Here is a 16,900-nt window from a genome sequence, read left to right as displayed (position 1 = left end):
CTTAATTTAGAAAAAATAGAGTCCATTAAAACTGTGATTTTCTCTAACTAATTGCAGTGCACTCAAGCCGGCCTTTGAGGCCCTCATGTTCATCAGCATAACACAGGAGCACATGATCCATCCACGGCCAATCAGGTGACTGTTTTCAGTACCAACATGCACACATACACACACTTATATGAGTAATGAACATTTTGTGTGCCTAAACAGTGAGTCATGTGCTGCAGATGTATTGTGAATAGGATGTGGTGGGTGAATTTGCTGTGTTTTTGGCTCTGGTCTTCAGGTTTCCGAACGCGAGCAGACAGGTCTTTTTGTCATGTTTATAACATTCGGCGTCACCCTTCCTGGAGCTGCTCTAACGCTGTGAAAACACGTCAAAATGCGTCAAACATCTGTGACAAGATGAGAACAACCTGTACTTTGTGCATTATTTAATTCCTCACTTTTCCCGTTTTACATCCAAGCTGTCTTCATTTCAGAAAACTGAAGACTTAGATTTTGCAACTACATTGTTAAATAGTTGAACTAAAGTATACTTGCAAAACTTAAACAACTTCCACTTAATGCATTCTCTTTTACTGCTGACACAGAATGGCACGTTTCAAAAGACACAGTTTTTTTCTCAAATCTGAATGCATATGAATGTATATTTGTCTATATTTTGGAGCACATTCATTAGAATAAAACAGAAATGTCCCTCAGATGAGCTCCGACTGAGAGATTATTAGTTCTGGTGCTTGAAACTGACTAACTGTGAAAGGTGAATATTGTGCTCAGGAAGGCAAAGCCAGAGGTCATCACAGAGCTCAATAAAAAAAGTTATCTGCTCATTGTGAGCCTAGAAAGTTTCCTATTGCTTTTTTTTTTTGTTGCATTAGTTAATGGAGGTTGGAGCTCCCAAATGAGAACATAATGTTTCAGCTGTTCAGAAAACATGAGGCAGGAACTGATCAGTGGCTTTCATCTTTACATAGGGTGAAACATAGTGGTGACAGCATCATGCTATGGGGATCTATCTGCTGTAAAGTGCTCTGGCCCAGCGCACGTGCCCACTCCTCCACTGCTGTTTCTGTTTGACACACACGCATAGGGGAAACAACAGCATTAGGTTCTCCCCCAGTAGATGTCAGTAAAACATTCTGATTATTTTTTCACTACTAATCTCGATTTGAGCAGTTTTTAAAATAATGAAAAGTAAGCGGGAATAAAAAAATCAAAAATTATATATATATGGATGTGGTGGGTGAATTTGCTGTGTTTTTGGCTCTGGTCTTCAGGTTTCCGAACCGAGCAGACAGGTCTTTTTGTCATGTTTATAACATTCGGTGTCACCATATATATATATATGTGTGTGTGTGTGTGTATATTTGACTTTGTCATAACAACTTAATTAATTAAAAGCAATGTGTTTAATCAAACCAGAGGGAACAATAATATCCACTATGGAATAGAAATAATAAAGCATTAGATTTAAGAGCTTTCTTGTTGGGTGCAGTTTTTTTCTCTCTATAAGTTTAATTTCTATTTTAAAAGGTGAGCAGTGATTGTGATTTTGCGGGCAGGATTTTGACCAAATCTACTTCGCCTTTGAATTGGTTTATTTTAATGACGCGCCGTCTCTACTTCCTTAACATAATAACTGACTCATCGCAGTCTTGGAAATGCCTCCTCACTTTTCACATCTCCCCTCTTTTCCATTGCGCTCTCTCTCTCTGCCTCCAACACTCCCCCCCTCCTCCTCCTCGCTACTCTCTCCTGCGCAGCCGACGCGCTTCTCGTCTCCAGAACCTCGTCTCCACAAGCATGTCCTCAGACATGCAGCCACGGTGGCATGAAGCGACCCAAAAGACGACATCGGGACAGCATATGCGCGGGTAAGCTTCGATCTATTCCCCCTCACTCATGTGCAACAGCCGACCTGCATCCTGACGCAACCAGTAACTGGTTCATCTAAAAGCTCCAAATTGAGCGTTTTTTCCCCCTTTCTGACAGATAGCGTGGATCATTTCTACAGAAGGATTTAAGGGTTGAAGCTCAGACTTTTTAGATGCTGACCGCCACATTTCTAGTTTAATTAGCATCCATGGTAACAATGTCGTGAAGAAATCTTGCAGAATTTCATAAAGTTGTTGTTCTTCTCCGTTTCTCGGTTGTAACTTACCTGAAAAAATACACAAAGGTGTGCAAGTTTTTCCTGATCATTTTACTGATCAGATGATCAGAAAAAACGCGGCAGTTTGTTTGTTTAGCGGTGATGTAAGTGAAATATTTGATGCCTGATCCTCAGCTGCCTGTGCCATTCAGAGCATCTCCGGGACTCCAGTGATGGACGTGGTGCATTTTGTGAATCTGTGCAAATGCGAATTTTCTTTGCTTATTATGCCTTTGCGCTCTCAATGCGCTCTGGATACACGCGCCCTCGCATCTCCAAGAAAAACCAACTTATTTTGTCCTGAACCAATTGGATCAGAATCAAGTTTTCATCTTTTTGTTGTCCGCCGTGTCATTAAACCCAAACCCATTAATGTACAGCAGCCGAACACAGACACAGAAAGCTTAGTGGTGTTTAATAAGATCTTGTTTATATATATATATATATATATATATATATATATATATATATATATATATATATCATTCCAAACAGAGGCTTCAAAGAGACGCGCAGACATTATAGTTTCCGTTTATGCAATTGATTAAATCATCCAAATGTTCGGCAGTGATGGTAAATTTTGTACCAAGAATCGTTAAGCGCGTTTTTTTTATTTATTTATTTATTTTTTTTAAAGATGGGATAAATAGGGAAGATTTGCGTCGCAGCCGCGCCAGATGTGCGTAAAACGGCGCCACAGACTGGATTTGGAACAACATGTCTTTCACATTCGGTTGTACTTGTTTATCATAAATATAATTTCTTATGCTCGGATCTTTAAAGTCACGCACTAAAATAGATGACATGTATTTTTTTAATGAATCTAATAGAGAGCAATATTCATTTTCACTTAGATGTATGTTTTCTTCGTAGCGTCATCGTGTTTGGCTCCACCGCGTTTCACTTCTTTTCTAAACAAAACATCAACTTAGAGCAGCTTGGTGGTTTCTGGCGGAAGGGGGCAGATTTTTCGTTTTCAGTGTTGGCTGCGATCATCAGAGCGGTGGGGTAACTAGTGATGGCTGAGGTAGGTTTTAGAGTCTGACCATTTTATTTCTCTGAGATGCTAAAAGAAAATTGAATTTGCATGATTCAGTGGTTTGTATGGAATTGATGACTCTTGTTGCTGTATGGATGGATGGATGTGGAGAGGAAATCATTTCTGCTTCTACTGATAAGAAGGACAATTATTCTGTTACTCCAACAGCTACTCGGGCATCTGACGAAATGTAAATTTGAAGAATTTGAGGTTATAATGCTTTGCTTAGAAGAGCTGTACAGCAGAAGCAACACAGTATGTTCACTTTTATTCAGTGCTGTGTGTTTAGATGAGCTCTCTGGCTTGACTTTGAGTTCCCATCTGTAATTGGACTTGTTTGAAGAGTGGGCTGGTGTCGCCTTGGTGTCTTACGGATGCATGTCATGTGGGAAGGTCGATTCTGAGTTTCAGTTCTGCAATTTCATGAAAGGAATGATGAGACATTTGTGATTGGAATACAAATTTTATGCTGTTAAGCTGGAGTTTATTGTCAAGAAATCCAAGCTGCTGCAATTTAGAACAATGGTTCTAAAGTTGGGGTTGGGGGGCCAATTATGGGTCATGAATCAACAAGTTTGGGACCCTAGGGGCCTCCTCAGAATTTGTACCAAATACAAACGTGAGATGACAGAAAGTATTTGTTTTTACAAAAGTAAATATGTAGTAAAAAAAATCTGCACTTAGCTAAATAAATTCTAAAAAAGTAGTTGTAAAAAAAAAAAGAAACACTAAAAGTGATCACTTTTATGTGTTTCAACAAATGGAATTAAAGTGTCTAAAATTTCTAATTCTGTTTTCAAGAATTTGTAGTAAGCTTAGAATAATCAACTTCTGGTATTTTTGTGTTTGAACTATAGGTTCACAAGAAATCATAGAAAATCTGATACTTATTACTTTAAGTTGGGTGCAGCACAAATAAAGTTTTAATGTACTTTAAAGTTTTAAGAAATTGATAAATCCAGGATTTATAAATTTCTGAGTAATGGTATGGTGAGAATGTAAATGTACTTTTCTGTACTATTTGGTTAATACTCAAATTGTCAGCCACAATTTTTAATTCCCTTAAAGGTCATTTAAGTGCAAAACAAGTAAACTTATCCACTTACTTTATGCAAGTTAAATTTGTAACCAAAATGACTTCATATTGTAATTTCAAAGCCTATTAGCCTAGCGAGGATTAGCTTTACGAGCTAGCACCAAGGAACTCGTTATTGTTGCTGCTCTTCCTAAACCAAGTTCCTGTATTTACAATCAAATAGATGTATAATTATCTATAGCTGGAAGACATTGGCCACCTAAAATATAGTGTTTTTATGTTTAACTTTTTTTTTATCCTAAGTGCAAAATTTTTTAGAAATATTTTCATCTTTCTTTAAAAAGAATTACCCAAAAATGTTGATGCAACTGTACCAGGAAATTTCATCATTCCCAATCAACTTTTAATCTCAGACATTGGTTGATATCTTTGGATGTTCTGGATCTTTTCTGGGTATGTTCAAGAAAAATGTAGCTTTGCTTTGGTTGGGTTAGAGGAAGGGCTTTGACATCATTAACTAAATTGCCTCTTGGCTGTGATCTATTACTTCTGTAAACCTTTGCTAAACTCCAACCCACGTCTCACCACTGCATTTCATCTCTGCTGCTTTCTCTCTGTGTATCTTCCAATACGTATTCTGGACTTTCTGCTGTCTATTTTCACTTATCGTCCTGTCTTCCACGCTGATAGTGATGGATTAGGTTTGCTTACTGCGTGACTGTAGAGCTGTTTGATTAGTTTTCTGTCTTTGTTGTTACAGACTTTGTAAACCTACTCAGGTTTTCCAAGGACAGCTGTGTGATTTGCCCCAATTCAAACCTCCTCCACCGACTCAACTCATATCACTAAACCGATGTTCTACTCTGAAGATACTTGTGTTAAAAATATTTTGGTCATCACTGATCAAAGTAAGGTGACGATTCTCATCATCTGCCTGTTTATGAGCCAAACATGAATAGAGCCTAAATGTGGAGCACATTGCCCCCTGTGGACAGAACACATGCTGGCAGGTTTGAGTTCAGTTTTATGCAGTTCTTATCATATGAAGACGTCAACCGTCATTGTGCTTCATAATAGCCAAACGTGTAAAGAGTGCAAATTACTTGCTTTCTTGGCAACATTCATATGGAATACAGAGAAAAGAGACAGAAGGAGGAGGCTCATGCCAAAGCTGCTACTTACCATGAATGCACATTGAGCACATATTTCTAAATCTGTGTTTTTGGCAGCTGTGGAATCAGTGTTTGAGACCAGGTTGCTTTTTGCAAAAGTTAAATTTAGACATTATTCCATGGACACGGGCATCCCGGTTGTGCTCAGTGCACATTAGCGAATCTTTGTATCTGGCACTCACAGAAAGGAATGTCTAATTATCACGCTTTCAACCACAGCAGGCTTCTCTATTCGCTACCGAGCTCCTGCTCTAATCGCTTTCTTTTCCTGTCATTACACCCCTGTTTTATTTTTTTACATAATTAAAATGTTATTTTTGCCTTGTGTGGATGAGTTGGGGGGGGTCTGTTCGCTGTCGACTGGGTGTTGAATGAAGGTTCACTTTAGCAGAAGCAGAAGAATGGCTTGACTAATGTATGGAAATTCAAAGGGAGAGATGAAAGGCGATTCTGTGAAGTGGTTTACGTAACAGTAAACATACCATTCACATATATGTGGAGAACTGAATGAGGACGATGAATATCTATCTGCAGTTCCACTCGTTTGCATGCAGAGGTTATGATCAAACACACGTGTTTAATAAATTCCAAAATAAATCCTAAAAGAAAGAAATAGATGCAGAAGAAATCACAGAGTGAGGTACATACAAGCTCAAATACAGACATATTTTTCTATTATTATTTGGTTAAATTACCCTTTAAAAAAGTGTACTTAGATCACATGACTATTATATTTGAGATCAAGAATTTCTAAAGGCTTAATGTTCCCTTACTTTATCTTTTCAAAAACAACCATTGTTCTGTTGGAGAGTCCAGTTTTGTCCAAGTTCCAGCTGGAGAGCCGTAGATTTGAGGTAAAGTTAATAAATTAGCCAGCAATCCTTTTATATTCATTATTTCACCTAGTTTGTGTAATTATTAAGTAACACTGGCAATAACACAGTCCCACAGAATGATGCTGCCACTGCCATGCTTGATTAGACGTCAACAGGTGTGAACTGCCTTCTATTGACTTCTTCATACACTCTTCTCCTTATTTCCGCCAAATAACTCAGTCTTGGTTTTGTCTGATCATCCAGAAGACTTTTAGCCTGTCTTTATAAGTAACTGCAAATTTCACCTTAAATGTGTTGATTCTCTTGAACAGGGACTTTTTGATGGTCTTCACCATCTCAGTTCAGGCTGATGTTAAACTCACTTTATGATGGCTAACGGCACTAGAATTTCAGCTTCTTCCATTTTCTGTAATTAGGTTTTGCATTATTCCAAACAGAAAAATGTAACAAAACTGGATTTGGAGCAGAAAAACACAACCAGAATAAGGTTTTTAGAAGCTCTAACTTGTGTACAATGCTTTAAAGTCAGATCAGTGATAGAGGAACCAACTGTGGGAATGAAATTTACAAATTCTGCCAAGGAGGATAATTAATATCTCAGTAGTTTTTTGAGGGGTACAAAAAGTTTGTGTTTGAGGTGCAAGTTGCTGAAGAGTATTCGACTCGCTGGGATGTTGTGTATTTTTGAGCATATTGAATGTGCTCCAGTCTACTTGACTCTGTGAAAAAGTAATGCCTCACTAAATATTTTAGATGATTATGCTAACTTGGTTGCAACAACTGCTTCAAAGATGAAGGGTGTTTTAAATCGCCATGAAATTTTCACCGATTCTTCTTCAAATAATTGTTTTTACTCACATTTTCTGCTAATCCATCTATTACATCAAGTATTCCAGGTCAGGAACAGCAAATCAGTCTAAAATCATGACCTTATCTCCATCATTTGATTGGGGGCACAATATTTTTTGGAATTACCGTGTTAGGTTTGCATCAGATGTTACGATCTGCCAAAAAGTCCCAATTTTGTCTCACCAGTCCACATACTTTCCAAAAAGTCTGGAATTTCACCAGTATTTTTGGCAAATCTTGAGACATGTCTTTTGTTTGTTTTATTCATTTTTTTGGTAAGCAGTTGTTCTTGCCTTAGGTCTCTCCCATTGATGTCATTTCTGCCTGGTTTCTGTTTCTTATTGTTGAATCATAAACACTGAGTTTAACTGGAGCAAATGAAGCCTGCAGTGCTTTGGATGTTGTTCTGGTTTCCTTTTATGGCCTTCTGGCTGAGTTGAGTCATTTTGATATGCCTGTCACTCTTGGAGTGGTTCGCCACCGTTCCATTAGTTTTTCTGTTTTTGCGTTTCACTGCAGTTCCAGAATTACTTTGTTGCACTTTTTTTTGACAGATATACAGTATGTCAAAAACGTTGTTTTTATTTTGGTCTTTAATTTCCTTTGAAGTTTTTATGCGTTTCATTTTGAGATCATTTAGCACGTTGCCAGTAAAGTTTACGTCAATTCTTGATGCTACAGGTTATGGCCTCATCTATAAATTGTATTTTATCTTAACATTTCTTTGATGATTTCAAACATTTAAGTGCCAAAACGTTTTCATATCGCTGTATATTTATGTTCACATGTTCATTCTTGCAATTAATTGCAACTTTTAAGATTAAACTACATTGTCTGCTGTTATCAGTGTAAAATAAATGTCAAATACATAATTTCAAAACCACAATTTAATATGCTTCAATGATAAATGTCAGAACTGCAAATGGTTTTTTAACCCTAAATATTCACATGGTGAAATTTCCTCACTTCAAAGCATTCAGATTTCCGTATGCTGAGGCCGTTTTTTCAGCTGGAAGGACAAGTGGCCACTGTACCCTTTGTTATCCTCCTTATCAGATGCTGAATGACTGCAGAGCTATGCTATATGAGGTGCCGCTAAACCACTGCATGAAGTGGCATTGATTGGGAAGGATGGGAGGAGGGCGATTCTTCCTTAAGGTCATTATCTTGTAGACAGAGAGCGTTAGATGAAACAAACCCAAGTAATTGCATTTGGAACAAAGGACTTGGGATTGGAGGAATAAGAAGTACTTAAGCACTCAGTCAGCATATTTCACCTTCATATGAATGGTTTCAGTGGCGTAAGAATTGCTCATAAAACCTTTTCGCCATCTGATGAAGTTTGCTGTCAGGATGAGCTCATGCGAAAAGACACAAATCCCCAAATACATGAAGCTCACATTTCAAATGCAACATGTAGAGGCATGTTTGCAAAATGGTGCTTAAGACATGATTCACCATCAGCCTGTGAATAAATGTACAGGTAAGGAACTGGCTCTGTGATTAAACTGGCATTCATGGCTCTGGAACCAATTCAGACGTCGTAAATCAATACTTTCTCATTAATTCAGACCCGCGTTAGCAGATACTAATTCCACATGAGAGCAACAGCAGCAAGTTGTAAACAAAGTGGCCCATTTTAAGCCTTAATGTTGCACTTTCAGAATATTCTTGCAAAAAAGAGACCATATGAACACACTGAATACATTTAGAGGTAGTAATTCTGTCCAACTTGTAGATTCAGATTCGATAATAAAACTTAACTTCAAGTAAATTACATTCTACAGTAATACTTATTTTATACTATATTATCTCCAATTGCTGATTCAGTTTCTTCCTAGGGTGTCTAGGAAATCTGCTATTAAGCCCACGTTCACATTTATGGATCACTGTGGATAAAAACATTAGTGGATATTTTACATTTTTTTGCACATTCTTTATTTGATTTTACCACCATCTGCAGGATAAATCAGTTCCAGCTCCATTTTGTTTCAGTAAAGCTACAGAAAAGACTGATGTTGACACTGTGATTTCACTAATTCTCATGGTTTGTGGAGGTTATGGTGGACCCAAATGCAGAGAGAATGGAGTAGTGAGTAGATGGTGATATATTTAAAGAAAAAAATGATTTTTTACAAGAACTTACATACAGCCTGGGTACCAGGAGGAAAATGACAGGATGTAACAGGAGGAACCAGCAAGGAAAACGGAAGAGGAGTATAAATACAACAGACCAAAGGACAAGTGCTGATTAGCTAATGGATTGCAGGTGTGGAGGGAGAGAGCAGAAAGCAGAAAGAGAGGGAGAATGACACCAGGGGGCGAGGGAGAGTAAACAGAAGATTGGGAAATGAATCGAACACTAACAACGAATAAATATTCAAAGGATCATCATAAAACTTAATGAAAGGAAAACAGAAACAAGGCTGATCTAATCAAAGGAACATAGAAATAAACACATGACCAAAACTACCCAAGACCCTTACACTAATTGAGTCTTGAGCTGTAATATGAAAGCTCAACATATTTTATTACAATACAAGTCAAATTCAAATTTTGCTGTTGGTAAAGATTTTCTTTGCTGCCACAGATCAGTCAGTAAAACTAGTTGTTAGGTAGAAATGTGGTAAAGGGACATAAATTACTTGGTAGGTATATGTAGAGGCTCTTAGTTGAACAATGTACCTACTTTTGTTGAGAACATGTTAAAAAATTTTTTAAATTTCAAAATATCACTTGATGGTTATGCATTATTGGAAGCCTGGAAGATTAATGCCTAAACACCAAATATAAAGTATTAAAAAAAGCAAAAATTAAAACAATAAAAAATAACAATGCCAAGCCTGGTGGGGACACAAGCATAGCCTGGTGGCCGGCCAGACTTATAATACACCGAGGGAAACCCTGCTAGTTCTTTGTGTTGGTCTATTCATAGTAACACTAAAGTTTGAGAAATCCTAAAAGTGCTGTATACAACTAACAGTGAATATCGTCAGAAAACACTGGACATCAGTACATCAGTCTCATTCAGCACCATTTCGTAACACAGCAGCTCCACCATTTCCTGCCAAGTCCATTAACCTTTACAATTTTAATTTTCCACATATTGGGATTGTTTCCACAGTGGCAGCCTGCAATTTCAATGAAAAGGCAATCAACTGTCTCACAATGCAACTTTGCATTCAATCAATGTTCTATGTGCTTGAATTGTCTTAAATATTGTATTGAGCTGAAAGGAACTGCATTATCATGTTCTGTGGGATCATTACCACCACTTAATCCATTAACATGATCCATCAGTTAGAAACACTGTCTACTTCCGCACCATTGTTTAACTAGCCTGACAGAAAGAGATAATCACAATCTTCATATTTATTCATGTCTTTAAAAAAGAAACATGTTTCAGAATGTATATATTGTCAATAAATGATAATTCCATAAACAGCTGTAATAAAATAGAAATACATTGTCAAATTCAACCAAATAATTTTTATATTGTCTTCTATGTGCAAATGTTTATAAATGTAAAGGTTTGGCATCTAAAGAGGAATTTAAATGGTTTAATCACCCATTAATGCTTGATAAAACAACTCATACAAACTGTTTATATTTCTAGAGTGGGTTTATAAATGCATGCATATATACTTAAACAAATCAGGGTGGCAATATTTTGAGAGAACTGTTTACATTTCAGATAGGTTACAGTATAGATTTTTGAAGTTATAAATTACAGCTGAAACATTTATTATGAAACACACATATTTGTGTGTGTGTATGTGTATAAAAAATTGTAGATTTGGTAATGGCTCAAAGAAGCATTTATATCAATGATTAGTGCATGACTGTGCTGTGATATTGAATTGCAGGACATGGAGTGAAGATTCTTTAGCGGTGCCTCGTAGACAAGAACGTAAAAATGTCCCAGAGCTACAAAACATTATAATCTGTTTGTCCTTATTATTCACATCACAGAGCGGGGTTTTCTTTTTAATCAAACTTGATGCAGATCGTCCTTGGCGGAGGAACTTTGCTGAACTGGATCGTCCTTTCTCTGCAGCATTTATTTTCTGTATCTACACAGCATCGAAGCAGCAGCAGAGGCAGGATTCATAGCAACATTCTAAAGATCTCTGGAGGTTCCTCCAAATGTGATGCACACTCCAAAAACCTCAGGTGTTCCTCAGTCTTGCCGCTCATCCGGCATTAATGTTGGGCCTCCATTCCCAGTTCCCAATTACTCGGAGCCTCAGTGCCAGAAAATTCCAGACGGCCACTTCGAGTGTTTGGCTGGACTGTTATCATTTGTTCCATGAAGCATTCAGATTTCACTAGACCAATCTACTGTCACCTGTGCTTGACAGGGAGATGCGATTACAAATTGCCAGAGAGCCAACTACCTCCACGCAGAACATTCAAAAACATTTGGGACCAAAATAACAGCACAGTTTTTAAACAAAGAATTTAAACCCACTTAGGCTGCATTCACACAAAAAGTTGTTTTTTAACAGTTCGACAAGAGTTTGGAAATGAGGACACAAACTCAAGAAAGGATTGGGTTAAGATTGGGATGTCTTTCTGATGTCTAATTTTTTTCCGTTTAAATTTCAACAACAGAAACCCCAACTGGTTGTCGCAGACTCTTGTAACGTAAATGGCACAAACATGACAGAGCGCCTTAATATCTCAGTGAGCCGCTGCAGATGATGCGTGCGTGGGCGTTTTTGAAGTAGCCCTGTGTGACTTTTGCTTCCTGTTGGCCAGGAGCACTAACAAGCAATTAGCCAACAGGGAAAGAGCTCGGTATTTCAGGGGACGAAAGCCAATCATAAAAAGACTTTGGTTACTTTTCGTTCCGATTTGACAGAAGCTTTGGAGTTGATCTTGGAAGCAAGAAATGGCATCAGATACAAAAGATGATTCAGAAGGAAAAACAAGGCAGCAAGGAATCTTGTTGCACATAACATTCGATTTACAAATAAGTTTTGATGATTTACCACAGATTGCCTGACAGTATTTGTGACGCATTGCAATTAAACCAACATCAATCAATTTACTTTTAAGTGCAACCAATGAATTGATTTCTTTTGAAAAGGCAATAACAGTCAAACTGTCTTCCTGGAGGTATTGCTGTTGTAATTACCAGCCTGGCAGAAGCCGATAAATAGGAATGATCACCCAATGAAGGCACTTTATGTTTTTAATGCATTTCTAGGTTCTCATCACATAGATTCGCTTGTTCTGCCTGGATTCTATTGATTTCTTTCTTTCTTTCAGACTGGGAATTTAAGTGTCTTTTGGATAAATTGTGATAAATTTCTGTAGGAATGTATGTTCATGAAGGTTTTGTGCTAGCATCTTATTGAAAACATGAAAATACTAAAAAGGGGAGTAGTAAAAGTAGTTAGTTGCAATAGCTCTATGTGCAATGAAACCATGTACATCAAAACCACTGAATGAAATAAAACTGGGGATTTTTGGTTAGTCACTGATACAATACCACATAAAACTCAAGAAGACTCTATTATAACAGATGAACTTGATTTGAGGTTGATCAGATTCTCTTTAATTTAAATAATTGTGTAACAAGAAGACTGAAAGCACAAACTGCATCAGAAGTTGAATTATCAAAGTATTAGCTTAAGGGTGTGCACATTCATGTGCCATCTTGCTCCAAGAGATTTATTTGTTTTTCATTTCAGTTGTACAAGATACAGCAGGCCACAGTAAAGGTGTGAAAATTCTAAAACAATTCATCTTTTGACCAAAACCTGGCATTTGACTGGGCTGTGCACACTTTTTATATCCACTGTAACTTGTTTCTCGCTGCTTTAGATGATCATTAATCCAAAAAAGTTTGTGTCTTTGAAGTTCAAAATAAGCGTGAGAGAAAAAAAAACACACAGTTGAAATTTTTCCAGGCGTTTAGAAATCGCCCAACACAGTGTGAAACAGTTATGCTTTTCACATCTCCAGTGAAACAATGGAGCATGTGTGATATCAAAGCTGAATTAGAGCTGCTGCCTACAAGGCAGATGACTTGACACAAAGCTTAGTACTGTGTACACACACATCAGATTAACTCCCGCTCTGACCTTGGTTATTGCGGATAAAATCAAACGGCAAACATTCCTGTCACCTTGAGACTTTGGTGCATAATCTTAGACATCTGGTGGAGGAGAGATGGGGTTAACATTAATTAGTCCAGCAACAATCACTGTCACTGTTATTGCAAACTGTGTCCGCTCTTCTTTTGCAAATCAAGGACCTGTTTATGCCCCAGGTGTAACCAAGTTCACCCAGTGTTTGTTTAATAGTCTCAGGTTTTATAAACTATAGTTACCTTTTATGTGGTTGGCCGATTTAATTCATTGACTCTGTCAGGACTGTCCTTTTAAAGTAAACTTGAGACAAAATCCAGATGATGGTAGTAAATACCACTGACTTGTTTGATGGCATTTGGTGGAAGTCTGCCTTTTTTCCCCTTATTTGAGGTTCCCTAGGGACAGTTGTAGACATCACTGGAATAAGAAGATGTAGAGTGTTATTTAATAATGCGCAGGAAATAGGGTCAAGCAACGCGTCCACAGGATAAACAGCACTGCATTGTTTACAAGACAAAACATAGCCTGAGATTACTTGCACACTTGCTAAGGCAATGCAACGAAGTCATCTGAGACCTGGATGTCTCACCTTCCCTCAGGCTTCACTGTAAGAAGTCTGTAGACACTGTACTCAATCCGAAGCTTTGTACATAGACGTTGTTTAGTCTGACATTCTCAAAGACAATCCCTGAAGGTCTGTGGAACTCTTTCCAGGTGAATGATTTGACATTTAGAAGAAATGCCAGCAAAAAAGGAAAGTGTGCACTTTTTATTTTTTTATTTTTTATATAGTCTGAGCCTGGACTTGCCTGTGAGCTGTTGAACTTGCAGGGTTTCTATTTGCATTCTGCTGCGGACATACGCTTAGGTTTGGTGCATTTTACAAGCTCTTTTTGAACCCCTTTGGCCCTCTGTTCACCGTGTCAGAGAGAGAAATGCTTTTATTTGACTTGACAGGAACAGGACTCCTGACAGAGTCCAGAGACAGAGCTGTATCAGTGGAACACAAACAGACTGTGGGATGGAATCACTGTGTGAGGCACCCGCCTCCCCTGTGTTCACACTCTCTGATGGCCTTTTTTGACAGCCTTGTCACAAACAAAGCAAAGCAGAAACGAGTCTGATCATATGAAACATCTTAAAGGTTGGAAAACAAAACAATTTCCCACTTTTTTTTTCCTGTACCCGCACTATCGAAATGGAGAGCTTGATTGTCATTGTACACAACAAGCCCAGCTACAAGTGCAATGAAATTATGAAGGCAACATCAGGATGCTGTTCAATATAAATGTATTAAATAACATTTTCAATGTCCTATTGTGTTTTTGGTACTTGTAACATTTCACTGGAAGACTGTTTTTTAATTACACTCTACACTTCATTACCCAAGTGTGCAACATTTTGATTCCCATACATTATCACACACCAGGGGTCTCCAGCTCTCGTTCTCTAGTGCTGCTGCCCTAAAACCTTTGGATCCATCCCTGCTCCAAAGACACCTCTTTGGCATGTCTTCCAAGCTTCCAAAGGTCTGGCCATCAACCATTCACTTGATTCAGGTGTGTTGGAGCAGGAATGTGTCAAAGGAACTGGAAAACTGGAGTTGAGATCCCTTGTCATGCACAATTTTCAAGCAATAATAGGCATGTGGTAGTTAATGCAGTCAATGCATACAAAGGTTTTACAAATGTACAGTTTTCAAAACTGGTTCCTATTTGACTTTCAATGTATTGGTTTAATTTATACTTCCAGAATCACTGCTTGGATAATTTTTTTTTTTTTTTGTAAAATGTGATTCATACTTATAAAACGTTTTCATATGATGTCATCAAGCTGGGTGTGACCGTGTTGAAGGCATAGAAAAAGCAGCCAAACAGCACTCTGTTCCTTCCTGAAGTCTTATTCTTTTCATAAAATTAAACCACAATTTGAACTACATGCACATGTGCTTAGTGCATTTTATGTCATGTAAATGCTGTTAATATTATTTTTTAGGTTTTAAAGGCAAGGCAAGGCTACTTTATTTATATAGCACCTTTCAGCCAAAGACAATTCAAAGTGCTTGTACAAGAAAATTAGAAACATAAAAAAAAAAAAAACTTAAAAGTGTTTAAGTTGTATGTCTTTACCACATACATGATCTGTGATGCCATGCATCCACTGCGGTCTGTACTGTTGCTCTACTCTCTGCTGCAACTTGTGGTTAAAATGTTTCCATCTCATTATGGTCTGCAGAGGACCCTCATTGATGGGCTGAGTTACATCTAATGTGTCGAAGTAGGAAAAATGAATAAATCATGCAGGAAAGTGTGCTCTTCCTTCCCTATGCATACATGCTTGTAACCATTTGTTTTCCCTGCTGGGGCTTTGGACAAAATTCTTGTGTGCACATTGTTCTACTCTCATGGCATACTCACAGTTTTTTACTTTGCATGTCTGATTTATTTGTTTACATTTTAATGGGCTCCCAATTCTTTAATAAATGACTTCAGGTGCTCTGAGGGGTAGGGAGTTATTAAATATTGGTTAACTGGAAGTAACCAATATTTACTTTCAGGAGAGAAGCTCTGAGTCCAATCAATCTTCCCCTCATATGGATCTTTATTTTGGATAAAATGTGGTCTCCATAACACTGCTCCAGGTGCATCTCAGTTAATCTGGTACTTTTGATTTTGAGCATTTTAAAATATCCTAAAAATTGCCAGTAGTCAGTCTGAAGCTGTTTTACTATTCAGCATTATCGTCTCCAACATGGTGGAGTTGATGTGAAAAAACCCCCCAAAACATTTATATATGTTGGAATGAGCCGTTTCTTGCTCAGCCGTTCATAAAGCAAAAGCCACACCTTGGTGTTTAACCAAAACAGAGCTGCACATTATGCAACATTCAAAAAACTCAAACAACATGACAAAGATGGACATGCAATCCCCAGCAACAAATGCACTCAGAAAGTCACATTCTTTTAAAACTGAACACATGAACACATTAAGATGAATTGAAAGTTGTATATAATACATTGGCGTCTAAATAAATAAAATATTAATAATAAGGAGCCTGATCTGGCGTAAACAGACACTTCTGAGCTCTTTGAAAATAATATTTTATTCAGTTTAGGCCTGGCAGCAGTTCTCGTTAGCTGATTTAAAGAGAAAATATTGCCCAACAAGCTGAAGGATACATATGAAGCTGTTTCATGAGGAAAATACAGAAATAAAGTTAACATCTGAATTAAATCTTCTAAATTAACAGCTAAAAAGTGAAGGTGCTCCTAAAATAACCAATTTAAAAGCTAGAAATGGTACTTTGGGCTTGTATGGACAACAGAACATGCATGCTGGCATTATTATTAGGGGAAACTGTACTTGAAGGAAAATCTATGACCTGTCAGCCATTTGTGGTACTTTAGATTTAATTTTGTGACGTCTATTTGAGTGTAAGCCTTTGATATAATTGGTTATAAAGTTACAGCAAATGTTCTGTGCAAATTTCAGCTAAAACGGTTGCCTCATTGATTAAAGTGATATGGGGCCGTCTTATGAGTTTAGATGTCTGTTACTGAATGTTAGTAAAGACAGAGATGTGCCAAAGTCTCCCTCTCCAGACAGATTCTCCAACTCCTGGTTCATTTTGTCTTTAACGCTTTTAACTTGACAGCCTGACAGCTCTAACAGCCTGCATTGCTATGCAGGTACATCAGTCTCGACTTTGTCAA

At 37.6% G+C, this 16,900-nt stretch overlaps 1 protein-coding gene across 2 annotated transcripts in view; it reads left to right on the top strand.

The window, feature by feature from the left end:
• The first annotated feature begins 1,660 nt into the window (after nucleotides 1–1,660).
• Nucleotides 1,661–16,900, top strand: part of chrm2a (cholinergic receptor, muscarinic 2a) — an 82,500-nt gene continuing 67,260 nt past the window's right edge. For both annotated transcript variants that reach the window (XM_032588833.1, XM_032588834.1), the window contains exon 1: nucleotides 1,661–1,877. The gene's annotated coding sequence lies outside the window, so the exon portion shown is untranslated. The remainder of the gene's footprint in view (nucleotides 1,878–16,900) is intronic.

Source organism: Xiphophorus hellerii, chromosome 17, assembly GCF_003331165.1.
Source record: "Xiphophorus hellerii strain 12219 chromosome 17, Xiphophorus_hellerii-4.1, whole genome shotgun sequence".
Lineage (NCBI taxonomy): Eukaryota > Metazoa > Chordata > Actinopteri > Cyprinodontiformes > Poeciliidae > Xiphophorus > Xiphophorus hellerii.
This window is presented reverse-complemented; position numbering and strand designations above follow the sequence as displayed.